Genomic DNA, 15,356 nt, shown 5'->3' on the forward strand with positions numbered 1-15,356 from the left:
TAAAAATTACTATTCCAACTCCAGAGGGTGCAACCGTAGGGAAAGTGTAGGATAGCGTAGGGGTAAAAATTACTATTCCCACTCCAGAGGGTGCAACATTAGGGAAAGCGTTGGATAGCGGGTGGCTAAAAATTACTATTCTCACTCCAGAGGGTGCAACAGTAGGGAAAGTGTTGGATAGTGTAGGGGTAAAAATTACTATTCCCACTCCAGAGGGTGCAACTGTAGGGAAAGTGTTGGATAGCATAGGGGTAAAAATTACTATTCCAACTCCAGAGGGTGCAACAGTAGGGAAAGTGTAGTATAGCGTAGGGGTAAAAATTACCCTTCCCACTCCAGAGGGTGCAACAGTAGGGAAAGCGTTGGATAGCGGGTGGGTAAAAATTACTATTCTCACTCCAGAGGATGCAACAGTAGGGAAAGTGTTGGATAGCGTAGGGGTAAAAATTACTATTCCCACTCCAGAGGGTGCAACTGTAGGGAAAGTGTTGGATAGCGTAAGGGTAAAAATTACTATTCCGACCCCACCCTATTCCCCTATAAACACACAACCCGCTCCAGTACTAACACATAACATTTAATTGAAAATTAATTATCAATTAAATAATTACTTTATCAATTAAAATAATTATTTGCCAATAATGTTTTTATTAAAAATTAATATATACATAAAAATATAATAAATTATTTGTAATTAAATCAGTTCCCACCCTATTCCCCTATAAACCCATAACCCGCTCCAGTAGTAACACATAACATTTAATTAACAATTACATTAATTACCAATTAAAGAATTAATTTATCAATTAAAAAGATTAATTACCAATTAATATTTAATTACAAAATTAAATATGCTTAATAAATATTTAATTAATTACAATTAAATTACATCCCACCCTATTCCCCTATAAACCCACTACCCGCTCCAGTAGTAAAACATATAATTTTTTTATAAATATACATTAATTATCAATTAAATAATTAATTATTCAATTAAAATAATTCATTGCCAATTAATATTTAATTACAAAATAAATTATACATTAAAAAATATTTTATTAATTACAATTAAATTACTTCCCACCCTATTCCCCTAAAAACCCACAACCCGCTCTGGTAGTAAAACATATAATTTACTTATAAATATACATTAGTTATCAATTAAATAATAAATTATTCAATTAAAATAATTCATTGCAAATTAATATTTAACTACATAATAATTTATACATTAAAAAATATTTAATTAATTACAATTAAATTACTTCCCGCCCTATTCCCCTAAAAACCCACTGCCCGCTCTGGTAGTAAAACATATAATTTGCTTTTATATATATATTTATTTATATAAAAAAATTAAACACATATTATAACAATCAATTTAAATACTTAACACATATCAGTAAATTGAAATTACTTACATCAATATATATGCTATAGATATAAGTAATTTCGATATTACTTACATATATATTTATGCTATCGATATAAGTAATTTCGATATTACTTACCCTAGGGTCGATATTCTGTCCAACGATATTCTGGACATCGATATTCTGTCTCTTCGATATTAGCAACTCGATATAAGTGTAGGTCGAAATTAAAGATTCGATATTTTGAGTGTGTACCCCTAGATACACGCATACATATATATGCATATATATATATATATAGATGTATATATGTATGAACATGTCACTATATATACATATATATTTGCACATATAGAAAATGAAAATAGATCCATAAAAATATGCCCATATATGGTTGTAAACAAACTTTAAACATATATATCCATATATCCATCCACATAAGCATATATATATATATATATATATATATATATATACATATATATATATATATATATATATATATATATATATATATGTATATGTATATATATATATATATATCAGCAAAGTCTTCAAACCTCCACATGCAGCGGCGAAAGAAGAGACAGACCCCACGCTCTCCAGGCAAGATGTTATTTATTCCTTGTGCCTTCCAAAATGCAACGTTTCGACTACTGACGTAGTCTTGTTCACACACCACATTGCACAAAACGGAAACTTTTTTTATCTATGCAGTGAGGACACACCCTTCCGGGCCCCACCTCCCAAACGTGAGTCACATGGTTGTATCAAAACAAATTAAAGGAACAGTGCACAATAACGCTATGTTCTTGTAACTTTGTTGCATCCCAAACAGAAACAATATTGCATGCCTACTGGTTTGCCAATGTTTTCTTTTTTTTTTTTTTTTTTTTTGGAAAACCTTTATTTATAGGAAAAAGTACACCGCTATTCAGCCATACATCCCGGAGGCCAGGCAGCATTAAGGCAATAGGATAGGTCATGTACCATATCGGAAGCAGGAGCAATCAGGTTTATTTTTAAATAACATCAAAGCTGAAACAAGTAAACCTTAAGATAAAAGGGCCCAGAAGGCCAAGAAAAAGAAGTGTGCAAGAGGCACAGGAGAAAAAGAAGGGAAGAGAGGGTAGGCTGAGGACAATACAAATTCAGCGGACTTGCGTGGCGGCAGGAGGTCAGGGGCTGCACACCCAAGGTAACACACTGACAATGACAACAATGAGGCATGTGGGAAGTAGTACCGCAGGATAAACAATCCGGAGCCACAGGTAGGGGGCACTACGGGGAAAGCTGGATCTCGGGATCAAGTTCAACGGGGGGGTCGCAAATATCACCTCTATAAGTGTTCCAGGCACCCCAAACAGATCTCCACATTTTAGGTTTACCCCTGGCTACATACACCGTCTTTTCACGCAGCATGCACCAGTCCATATTAGTTTCCCATAGGCTGAGCGAGGGAGGAGCAGGCGCACCCCATTTCTGGGCGATGTCTCTCTTAGCCACCATATTGCCCAGGGTGACCCAGCGGGTCTGTGCGACATTGTAGTCGGTCGGGCCCCAGATGTTAAGGAGGCATCTCCGGGCCTCTGCCGGCAGGGCCACACCAGTCACTTCTTCCATAACCTCATGCACACGTTTCCAATAACGGGCCACATCCGGACACTCCCATATGATGTGCAGGAAGGTCCCAAGCATACCACACCCCCGCCGGCACATGCCGTCCATAGAAAGCCCCATACGTAGAAGTCTTGGGCCGGTGACATACACTCTGTGCAGTATCTTCAGCTGCACCAGGCGGAGCCGTGCAGATATGGCCACCTCCCTAGGGGAGGAGATCGCCGATTGCCACTCCTCGTCATCCACCTCTATACCGTCATGCACCCACAGCTCTCTCAGTCGCACCAGCAAGTCCACTCGTACATTAATAAGTTTTTTATACGTCAGGGAGATAGCGCTGTCCGGCATATGGCCGTCCAGCACCCGATCCTCCAGGGGGGATGATTCAGGGATAGGCTCCCCTTCCACTACATAGGGAGAGAGGGCATGACTAAGCTGGGCGTGTCGGAAGTATTCCGTCGCCGCCAGTTGGTGTTCAGACTGCAGCACTTCAAACGACTTGACCCGTCCTCTGGCCACCATGTCCCCCACCTTGGAAATCCCAATGGTGTCCCACCTGTCGAAGCCCTTAGTATGCCACAGCTTCCCCAGTATATCCGAATCAAACAGCGGGGTGGCCATAGTAACCTTATTATGCCAGCCCAGAGTTTTAGTAATTGTGCGCCATATACGCACCATCGTCATAGTGGGACCTGTCAGCTTCCGATCCAGAGATCCGGAGTACAACGCTCTATAGTAATTCCCATCTCCCACTAGCCACCGATCCATAGCATAGCCCGGGTTGACCGCCGGGCCGTAGAGGCCATGATTGATTGCCGCCAGCTGGGTCGCCCAATAGTAACGCCTTTCGTCAGGTAGGGCAATGCCCCCGTCATAACTTGGTATAGTCAACTTAGCCAACGAGATTCTCGGCCTACCATCCCACAGCAACGCCCGCTGCAGTGATTCGATATCAGTAAAGTATTTCGCCGGTACGGGATCCTGTGTATTCTGCAGGGCATATAAGAAGCGAGGCAGCGCCATCATCTTAAAAAGCGCGGCTCTACCCATCAGGGAGATCGGCAACTTCTTCCAGCCTTCGACGTCCCGGCGCAATCGCTCCAACGGCGGGAGGAGGTTGTGCGAGTACCGGGCTCGGGAGTCCCGCGACACGTAGATGCCCAAGTACCGAAAGCCCTGCTGGGCCACCTGAATTGAGCACCCACGGGGGAGGCGCGGCGTGTCTCCGGACAGTACGTACAACGAGGATTTAGACCAATTGATCGCCAGGCCCGAGTGGGTCCCGAAGGTCCGCAAGAGTTCAAAGGCCATTATGAGCGAGTGGCATGGAGAGGAGAGGTACAGAAGGATGTCGTCCGCATAGAGCGATATCCGGTCCTCGAAACCCGGGGACCACGGTATCCCAGAGATATCAGGGTGCGTTCTAATCCAGGCCGCCAGTGGCTCAAGTGCTAAGGCAAATAGGAGCGGGGAAAGCGGGCAGCCTTGCCTAGTGCCCCTGTGCAGCGCAAAGGAGGCAGACAACCGACCATTGACCGTCACATTGGCCATTGGAGCGGAGTACAGCAGCCGGACCCAGCCGATGAAAGCGGGGCCAAACCCCAACTTGGCCATAACTGCCCACAGGTAGTTCCACTCCAACGAGTCAAATGCCATAGTGGCGTCGAGGGAGGCGAGGACAGCGGGTTCTCGGAGCAGGTGGACACGCGCCATTACTGCGTGAAGCCGTCTCAGATTGAGCGCCGTATTCCGATGCGGGATGAAACCGGACTGGTCCGGGTGCACCAGGTCCGAGATCACTCCCACCAACCGATTAGCCAATAGTTTGGCCAGAATTTTGGGTTCGGCGTTTAAGAGGGAGATGGGTCGGTAGGATCGACAAAGATCGCGAGGCTTCCCCTCCTTATGTATCACCACAATGGTGGCCAGCCGCTGGTCGGGGGGGAGTTCTCCCACCTCGCGGGCCTCAAGGAACATGTTTAACAGAGGTGTCGCAAGTGCGTCGGCCCTGAGTTTGTAGAGCTCAACCGGGATGCCGTTTGGCCCCGGCGCTTTGCCCGAGCGTAATGATTTAATAGCCAAGGCCGTCTCATCCACCGTTAGGTCCCTATCCATATCGTCGCGCTCGAGGTCCGAGAGGCAGGGAAGCTCAATGTCCTCCAAGAAGGATGCCGACGCAGACTCCGGGAGGGGGTCCGCCGAGGCGTAAACCTCCCCAAAGTAGTCCGCGAAGGACCCAACTATAGCCGCCGGGTCCGTGAGGGACAGGCCCTCCGCACTGGTCAGCTCCGGGACCACCCGAGACGCGAGCTCCCTTCTATCTAGCCACGCCAGGAGCTTGCCAGCCTTGTCACCCGCGTCATAAATTCTGCCTTGCTCCCTGCTCAGGGCTTTCGCCGCGTCAGTGGCGGTCGCCCGAAGCTCAGACTGTTTGAGGGAGAGAGCGTGGAGTAGCTCGGGAGACGGGCCCAGCTCCAGCTGGGAGTTTAATGCAGCAATGTCAGATTCCAATCGAACTACGTCCTCGTCCCGCCGCCGTCGGACCTCCGCAATCAGGGAGAAGGCCTCGCCGCGAAGCACAGTCTTGAAGGCCTCCCAAAGGGAAACAGACGAGGCAACTGATCCTGTATTCTCGACGAAGTACCGATCCATAGCCTTAGCCAGGAGCGACCTGGTCTTCGGGTTGCGAAAATACCAAGGGTTGATGGGAGCCACCCGCGAGGACACGGGGGTTCGAAAGTCAAAGGAGACCCAAACCGGGGAGTGATCCGAAATGCCCCTAGCCAGGAGACGCGCAGTGGACACGGACTGCGCCTGGGCAGCCGGAGTGAGGACGTAATCCAGTCTAGAAAGGCTACCATGGGCGCCGGAGAGGAACGTGTACTGTCTCTGGGAGGGGTGCAACAGACGCCAGCAGTCAACCATCCCCATGGAATCTAAGAAATTAGACAGCCAGGACTGGGAAGGACGCAGATCTCTGGATGGGAAGCGGTCCAGGTCCCCGGAAATGACAGAATTAAAGTCACCACCCACAAGCAGCAGCCCCTCAGGGAGACCCAAAATGGCGCCAGCTAGATCCCTGAAAGTAGTCTCTTGTAGCCCCGGGGGAACATAAACCGAAACTAAAACTAGCGTGCGGCCCTCCCATTTGCCCACCACAGCAACATATCTGCCCCTCTCATCCGCAAGCACCGACTCCACCTCCAGCGGGAGGGACATGCGCACCATGATGCCCACCCCTCGTGATCCCGAAGAGAACCCTGAGTGTGCCACCATTTTGAAACCACGTCTGGTCAGAGCTTTACAAGTGTGCCCCACTAGGTGGGTCTCCTGCAGGAAAACCACATCTGGTGAACAACGTTTGAGCATTTGCAACACCACACCCCTTTTAATACGGTCCCCCAACCCGTTTACATTCCAGCTTAACAAGTTAAGAGTTCTACCCCCCATCATCAGGGACATTCCGCCCCCTTCCCCCCACCCATGCCCGCAATGGCGCCCACCGCAGTAACATAGCAGCGCAATAAGACCTCAGCCAGGACAAAGAATAAGACAAGAAAAGAAGTAGAAAAAACACACCCCAACTACCCACCACCCTGCACCCCTGCATAAGACTAGAATCCACCCCAACTAGCAGTGTGCCTGTCGCCCCTTAACTAACCTACAAAAAGCCCACAGAGGAGAAAGGAGACATCCTATCACCCCCCGTCATCCCCCATATTATTGACAAAACGAGTCAAACCATAGCAGCAGTGTCTGAAGTGAAAGTCCCATACGGCTACCCAGCTCACAGAACGTCAAACAACAAATATTCATTCCTGCGCTTCCGCTCCCCCGGTGGACTCCTCCGTCTGGTCAGCCGGTTCGCGTCGCTCCTGTGGCAGGGTATCCAGCCAGTGTCCCACCTCGTCTGGATAGTCAAAAAACAAAGTCCGGTGGTCCCGCTCGATGCGGAGCTTGGCAGGGTAGAGCATGGAGTACCGCAGGCCCATTTCTCTCAGTCTTCGTTTCACCCCGGTAAAGCTCTGACGCTGTTTTTGCACAGCCTGGGTGAAATCCGGAAAAAAGTTCACGTCTGAGTTCTGGAATCGCAAAGGACCCGCGGCTCTCGACGCCTGCAGGATAGCGTCTCTGTCCCTGAAGTTAAAGAGCCGTGCGATGATGGGGCGAGGGAAAGTGCCAGACTTGGGTGGTCCCCCCGGTATCCTGTGTGCCCGTTCCACCGAGAAGAACTTACTCAGGCCCCCCGGCGCTAAGTTCTTAAGCACCAGCTCCTCCACGAAAAGTTCAGCCGAGTCCTCCTCGGCCTTCTCCGGTACCCCAGTAATACGGACGTTCTGGCGCCGCGCGCGGCCTTCAAACTCGTCCAGTAGGCGCGCCAGCATTCCGTTCGCCAATTTCAGGCCACGTACCTCCGTCTGGATATCGGACACATCAGTGACCAGGCTAGTCGTCTTGAGATCCAACGACTTCACCCGGTCATTGGTTTTCCCGAGGTCCGTCCTGATGAGGTTCATATCGATCTTCAGGGAGTCGACCTTACTGGACAGTTCCTCCCGGAGTGCGTGCATCTCCGTCTGCACTCCCGTGATCGCACCCAGAACGTCCCGAAGCGTTATGGCAGAATCGTCCGGTGATCCATCCCGTTTCGAGTCAGTAGTGCAGCCCGCCTGCGCCGGCGAGCTTCTTGACTGGGAAAAGCGTTCCGGGATAGTAGACTGGGACTGGGACGGTTTTTTGGTGACCCGCTGGGACTTGCCTCTGTCCAGGTCTCCTTTGCCCGCCATGTTGGTACCTCGGGTCAGACGGCCAGCAGGGGTAAGGATCCTCTTGGTAGGCGCGCCACACACACGATGATAAAACCAGGGTCCGGTACGTTGGCCGAGTAGCGGGGCATGCAGATATCAGAGTTGCTCCCCGGTGGAACTAAGCTCAGACAAAGAGGCGCCCGTGCGGAAGCACCGCTGTACCCCTCAATGATGTGCAATGACACGGGAGGAGCCTCCGGGCTCCGTCGAGCTAACTAAGTCCAGGAATGTCCGATTTTCATTCCGAAAGCGGGCGCCGCATCAGGACCCACTCAGCAGTCGATTCCCACCATCGTGGGACAGGATAGATAGCAGGATTATTGCGGAGGACCGGGAGGTCTTCGGAGCTCCGAGCTCACGCGGCCATCTTGATCGCCGGCGAAGCTCCTCCTCCTGGTTTGCCAATGTTAATCCAAAAGGAGTTCTGTACACGTTAATACACACAGAGTAACACATTTGTGAATGTCAAAATTACCGCATGAATGCGCAAATGTTATTTTACGTTGCTTATTAAGAAACGATGATCTGCATGAATGCATTATATACTTCACAGTACTCCAGAAAAATAATAATGGATTGTTAACTAAACCAAGGCTTGAAAAATAAATGTAAAGATGCAAATCATAGCCGTGCAGTGTAATTTGTTGCCCTAGCATGAAACAACCAAAAACATTTCGCATGTAACACCAAAAAACAGCACCTTCGTGTAAAAAACACAAATATAAATTTCAGTCCTATGTATTTGTTTCTCACAAAAATATTTTTCATTTTTCTAAATATCATAAATATATAAGAACTATTTACAGAACAAATGTGTTTTGGAAAAAGTGCTCAAGTAAATATACAGTGTAACAGAACCACCAAATAAAAAAAGACTTTCCCAAGTGTTTGTTTAAAAAACTGTGCTGTTCAAAAAACTAAGCAGACAGATCTGTTTTAAGAGATAGGACTACAGGATACCTAAAATAGGTGCTGGAATACAGGATTTCATATATATACAAACTATGTACAATTCTTTACTAGTTCTCACGTTGTATTCAGTTTGTGAATTGTATACAGAGTGTGTGTACCGAGTCAATGTTCCTACAGGAAGTTGTGCATGTCCTCCGTCGCATTCAACCCATTGGGTTGTTTGCTGTCGAGTTTGATAATATACTGCGTTTCTAATCGGCGTAATAGTTTGTCACGGTCGCCACCCCGCCTTAAGGGGGCGACGGCGTCAATGACATAATAGGTAAGACACGACAGATCCCTGTCATGTCTGCTGTTAAAGTGGCGCGCCACCGGGTATGCCCCGTCGTGATTAACTATGGCACGAAGGTGCTGCAGTATTCTAACATGCACCTGTGCGCCGGTACTGCCTACATAACGTAGACCGCAGGTGCAAGTTAGGACATAAACCGCAAACTCCGTACGGCAGTTGTAATTACCGTGAATTGGAAATTCAGTTTCAGAAAACGGAGTGCGATAATGAGTGGTATTTTGTCCAAACTTGCACGCCCGACATGAGGAACATTTGTGAAATCCCTTTCTACCAAACCATTGAACAATCATAGGTAATTCAGGGCTGGATTGTACTAGCTTGCTGCGCATGCTATATGCACGCCTGAATGTGATTGTAGGTTTGTCAGGAGTTAGATCGCGTAAAACTCCATCAGTCTTTAAGACTGCCCAATGTTTGTTGATAATGGATTTAATCTTGCGGTGCTGTCTACTATAAGTAGTTATTAGTCTGCTGGTATTGGATGTTGCGTCAATATCAGGGGGTTTGGATGACAGTAAAGAGTCCCTAGTTCTTTCACTACTCTTCTGCAATGCAGTAGCAAGACAGGATTTGCTGTATCCCCTTGCTTCCAGTCTTTCAAGCATTGCAGATGCCCCTTCATCAAACTTTTCTTGAGTATTCCATATTCGCTTCAGGCGCAGCAATTCGCCAAGCGGGATGCTCATGATGACGTGTTTAGGGTGACCACTGCTGGCATGTAGGATACTGTTGCCAGCAGTGGCTTTCCTTTGGAGGGCAGTGATGATCTTATTATTTACAACATTGATGGAGACATCAAGAAACTCAGCAGTAGTGTCACTGATATTGGAAGTGAAAAATAAGTTAGACTGGTTCTTATTAAGCGCATTTACAAAATTCTGAGCACTGCTGATGTCCCCCTCCCACACACAAAAAATATCATCAATGAAACGCATCCAATATTTGACGCAGGCAAATCCAGCAATGCCTGGTAACTCCTGCTCCTCCCACAGCCCAACGTGCAAGCACGCGTAGCTGGGGGAGAAGCAGGAGCCCATGGCTACACCACGTATTTGTTTCCATATATCTTTTCCAAACAAGAAAAAGTTATTGTTTAAACACCATAGTACCAAGTTGCAGATAATTTTGTTGTGGCTATAGTATACACAAGACTTACGTCCCAGGAAATGTCTTATGCCCTCAATTCCTTTGTGGTGTTCGATACAAGTGTATAAGGACTCAATGTCCAAGGTTATAATGCACCAATCCTTCTGCCATGATATGGCTTCCAATTTGGACAAAAAGTCACCTGTGTCTTTTATATAGCTTGGTAACGCCTGGACATGTTCTTGTAAATAAAAGTCTATGTATCGAGAAACATTTTCGCCCATACTTTTAATTGCGGAAATGATGGGCCTCCCGGGTATTGGATTTTGCCTCTTATGTACCTTTGGAATTAAATACATATGCGGAATAACTGGATGTTCAGTCAGTAAAAATGCGCATTCGGTGGAGGTAATTAAGTTTTCTCTTTTGTAACCTAACAGCATTTTCTTGATACTCTCCTTCGCCTGCTTATACTGAACGCCATTGCTGCGTGTGTAACAGTTTGCATTGTCCAATTGGCGTTTGGCTTCCGTAATGTATTGCTCTTTTTGCCACAAAACAATGTTCCCCCCTTTGTCCGAGGGACTCACAATAATTTCTTGATTCTTGGACAACTTGGTCATTAAGTTGTTGTACTCCTTAGTTGGAAAACTGGACATGTCTTTTTTGGAGTGAATTTGTTTATTGAGTCTTTTTAAATCCTCAATAATGCAATCGTAATAAATGTCCACCGCATCCTTGGGCATGACGGGGACAAATTTGCTTTTAGGTTTAAAGGGACTTTCACCAGCACCTTTCTGGGGAACATCGATCTCACGTAATTCCCTTTGAGTGTCGGGAACGTCCGCATTCGTATCAAGTGGTGGAGTTGCCTTGTTGAGACTACATAGCTTGATGAGAGTTCTTGCATCATTAGCTGGTACCAGGGAAGGACTATGCTCAATGGTTCCCTCTTTGTTGAAACCAGTTGTGGTGGCACTAGGCTTTGACTTGATTGCATAACATTTTTGAAGTTTTAACTTTCTAATATACAGATAGACATCAGCCCTGGTGCTGGTATAGTTGAAAGAGCTCTCAGGACAGAAATTCAGACCTAACTTAAGGATTTGTTCTTCAGCTGAAGTTAACGTCACATCCGATAAATTGACAATTGTACTGGCGTCAATTATTGCTTGTTGGTTTTCTTTTTGAACCATTTCTTTTTTGGCGGCTGCGACTCTTTTTTTTCACCAAATTGCCCCAGCATTGAAAGGGCACTCAACAGCACCCCTTGCCTTCCAGCACATTCCAGCCTCGCTGCAGCTTGCCTCTCCTATGTCATGTAGTGTCCTCATGCCAACGTGTTTCGAGGCTTAAACGCCTCTTCTTCATGGGCTTGAAAAAACAGGCATTCAAATTCACTTCCTTCACAGTGCATTTTTATTGTAAAACCGCCCATAGTGGGCTTGGCTTAGTGCAGTCTTTGTTTGCAAGGCATTTTGGGATTTGGTGTCCCTGGAGGTGCATATCATTATTTCCTTCGTAGGTTGAATGTCCCGTTTTGTTAAATTAAAAGCATTTGTATTACCTATAGTAGGTAGACAAAGTCAAAGCAGGTACCTAATTGCAGATAGGGCGCTGTGCTTCACAAGGAGAACGTGTTTCTCCGCGCAGCCTTCACTCGTCCTGAAATGGTGCTCCTTTCCACGGCGGGCCGCCGTGTAGATAATCTTTTTCCCCAAATTGCCCCAGCATTGAAAGGGCACTCAACAGCACCCCTTGCCTTCCGGCACACACCAGCCTCGCTGCAGCCTGCCTCTCCTATGTCATGTAGTGTCCTCATGCCAACGTGTTTCGAGGCTTAAACGCCTCTTCTTCATGGGCTTGAAAAAACAGGCATTCAAATTCACTTCCTTCACAGTGCATTTTTATTGTAAAACCACCCATAGTGAGCTTGGCTTAGTGCAGTCTTTGTTTGCAAAGTGGGAAGGAGCAACATCTCTTCAATGTGCAAGAGAGTCTGTGGTCGGAAAGCTTCCAGAACCATACAGCACAGGAAGCCTCGAAACTAAAGTGACTCCTTTTAACCTTCATGAACCTTACTAAAGGAAAGAAAACTATGCTTTTAAAAAGGACAGCAGACAGACACCCACTTAGGGAAAATAATTGCTCTACAAGGAACCATGTTTGGGAGGGATGAAGGGGGCAATCAAGACCGACTACCATTTTGTGTGTAAAAGGCCGCTTTATTTGAAACAGGTGCACATCACATGTACTAAAACTGGCAACCGCCTCACAAAACTAACACCTCTCTAAACATCGAGTTACCGGACCCCTTAGGTTTGTGTCTCCCTCCACCCCTACGATCCCCACATGATACAATCCCCCCACCCTGCATATACAGATATACAATTCCATAACATCCTCATGTATCCATTTTCTCCCCTACATCTTAACTCCAAAACCTGTCAATACCTACCGACCTATCTGCCTTATTGCAACTGTAACTAATCCCCTCTAATGTAACTCCAAAACTGTTTTCCCTTTCCCCGCTCCCGCTCCCCAAATCCCCAAACATCATGATAAAGACCCGAACTCCAGCCAAACTTGGCCAACATCAACCCAAACTCCGCCTGCACCTGCTCCAAGCGACAAATCCATACAGCAAAAACCTCCCCTGTGCACCTGTCCCAAACTCCGCCACCTGACCAGATATTGGCGCCAAATTCCTCCCCCCCCCCCCATAGCCCCTTCTTAAGGGTGGGAGGGTGGGACAAGCTACAATACTTCACACCCAGCCACCAGGTTACAATACCTAAAATGGTGGCTGGGCGTAAGTGAAGCCCCCTTAAGTAGCCCTTTTTGGGCTTGTTGGTAACTTTTTGGGCTGCCTTTGGGCTCTCCCAGGCAGCCCAACCAGCGGCAAGATGGCCGCGCCCATGAGACCCCTTCCCCCTCCCAAACCTGCCCAGGGGGCAGACCTCGTGGCTCGGCTGCCCCCCAAATCCCCCTTGGGAGGGATGAAGGGGGCAATCAAGACCGACTACCATTTTGTGTGTAAAAGGCTGCTTTATTTGAAACAGGTGCACATCACATGTACTAAAACTGGCAACCGCCTCACAAAACTAACACCTCTCTAAACATCGAGTTACCTGACCCCTTAGGTTTGTGTCTCCCTCCACCCCTATGATCCCCACATGATACAATCCCCCCACCCTGCATATACAGATATACAATTCCATAACATCCTCATGTATCCATTTTCTCCCCTACATCTTAACTCCAAAACCTGTCAATACCTACAGACCTATCTGCCTTATTGCAACTGTAACTAAGCCCCTCTAATGTAACTCCAAAACTGTTTTCCCTTTCCCCGCTCCCGCTCCCCAAATCCCCAAACATCATGATAAAGACCCGAACTCCAGTCAAACTTGGCCAACATCAACCCAAACTCCACCACCCAGGGAAAGTGGGGTAGGTGATTACACCTCATCCCCCCTTTCCCTGCCCCCCCACCCCCACCCCGTCACCTCCGCACACGTCACCAACCCATTACTCCCGTCGCACCCCCAACAACTTCGCCAACACCTCCCGAAGCTCCAACAGGTATAGATCCATTCCCATTCGGGACAAATGCACTCCATCTCGTCTAAACATCTCCGGCGCATCATACTTGATGTCCCTGTGCCATATGCGCGTAAAACCCAAATGACGACAGAAACGCACCATTTCCACGTTTATCTTCCGTCTCGCCTTATCCACCGCCTGCGGCTTCACCGCTCCTCGCCACACTCTGCGCGGTACCAACTCGGTCCAAACCACCGTACACCCTGCCCAACACCTGTGCAGCTCCGCCAGATCCTGCCGCATCGCCCTCATCAGCACCAGGCCTGTTTCCTGTACCAGGTCATTCTCCCCCAAATGAAGGACCAACACGTCGTGGCACTGCCCCCCGCACACTAAACCATTCAGGGTTGTGACCAGCTCTTTCCATCTCATTCCCCCCCTCCCCGACCAAACCACCTTGAACAGATCTGGATTGAACCCCAAACCATCCCCAAAATAGCTGTCTTGTGCTTGCAGCTTCGCTCTCTTCACAAACGAGTGACCCACAATCCAGATCAACATCTCTCGGGACGAGGGTCCCGCCACCGAACCTGGAATTAGAAACATATGTCAATCAACACTGTCCCCCCAATTCCAACACGCGCGCTCCCGCTGGTTCTGCGCCGCGCACATAGCGTTGATAACAATCTGATGTCCACCTACCTAAGCGCATGATGGCCCCCCTCCCCTGCCCCCGTCGGTGCGCCTCGGATGCCGCCCCTATTCGAAAGGAATGCGTGCAAAATGCCGCCCATCCACTCCCAATCTTGCCAATGACTTCCGCAACACTCCCAACAACTGACGCCCCGTCGCCCCCTGCCCATTCGCGTGTTGAAACACCAGACCATTCGCATCCCCTGCAGCCCTCCATCTCCTGCCCCAAAGCACCGGGCACTCACTGCCATCTCCCCCCTTTTCCATGGTCACCCAGGCCCCCACACTCCTCTGGTCCGTCTTGGACTTACGCAACCACAAGCGCACCTCCGACTGCGTCACTTGTACTTCTGCCCACTCCACGCCCCGTTCAGCCTTGAAGCCCAACAGCTCCAACACCCGGAAAGCCCCCGCAAACATCCACACCATCAGTGTCCCAAACAAGCATGCTTCCATGTCATCCCTGCACACGCGCGGCAGCATCGACACCACTCTGCCCAACATTTCCACTGACACCGGCTGTCGCACCGCCCCCCCCGCCCGCATTCCCGCGCCCAACCCTCCAACATCCTGGACCCCAATTCACCTGCGGACGGGGCGTATCCCCACAGTAGCCTATCCATGAAACTGATCCCTGCCAGCTTACCCGCTATCGTCACTCTCGACAACCCCCTTCCAATCAATTCCAGCAAGTATTGTACCACCTCTTCCTGCCTGTCCCTGCCCGGCGACCGCCACCGCGCCCCATTTGCCACAAACTCCCCCCAGGCTGCCACATACGCTGTTCTGGTTGACTCTGCCAAGGATCCTAGAACCAGCTGCAACATCCGGTGTTGCCTATGTCCCACATCCGCGCCGGCAGTGGAGTCGGGTCCCGTTCCGCGTCCTTGGCTAACCCACGGAATCTCCCCCACTGCGAACGAGACAGTGCGTCCGCAATGTCATTGTCAACTCCTGGGACATGTA

Source organism: Lissotriton vulgaris, chromosome 3_1 (genome assembly GCF_964263255.1).
Source record: "Lissotriton vulgaris chromosome 3_1, aLisVul1.2, whole genome shotgun sequence".
Classification (NCBI taxonomy): domain Eukaryota; kingdom Metazoa; phylum Chordata; class Amphibia; order Caudata; family Salamandridae; genus Lissotriton; species Lissotriton vulgaris.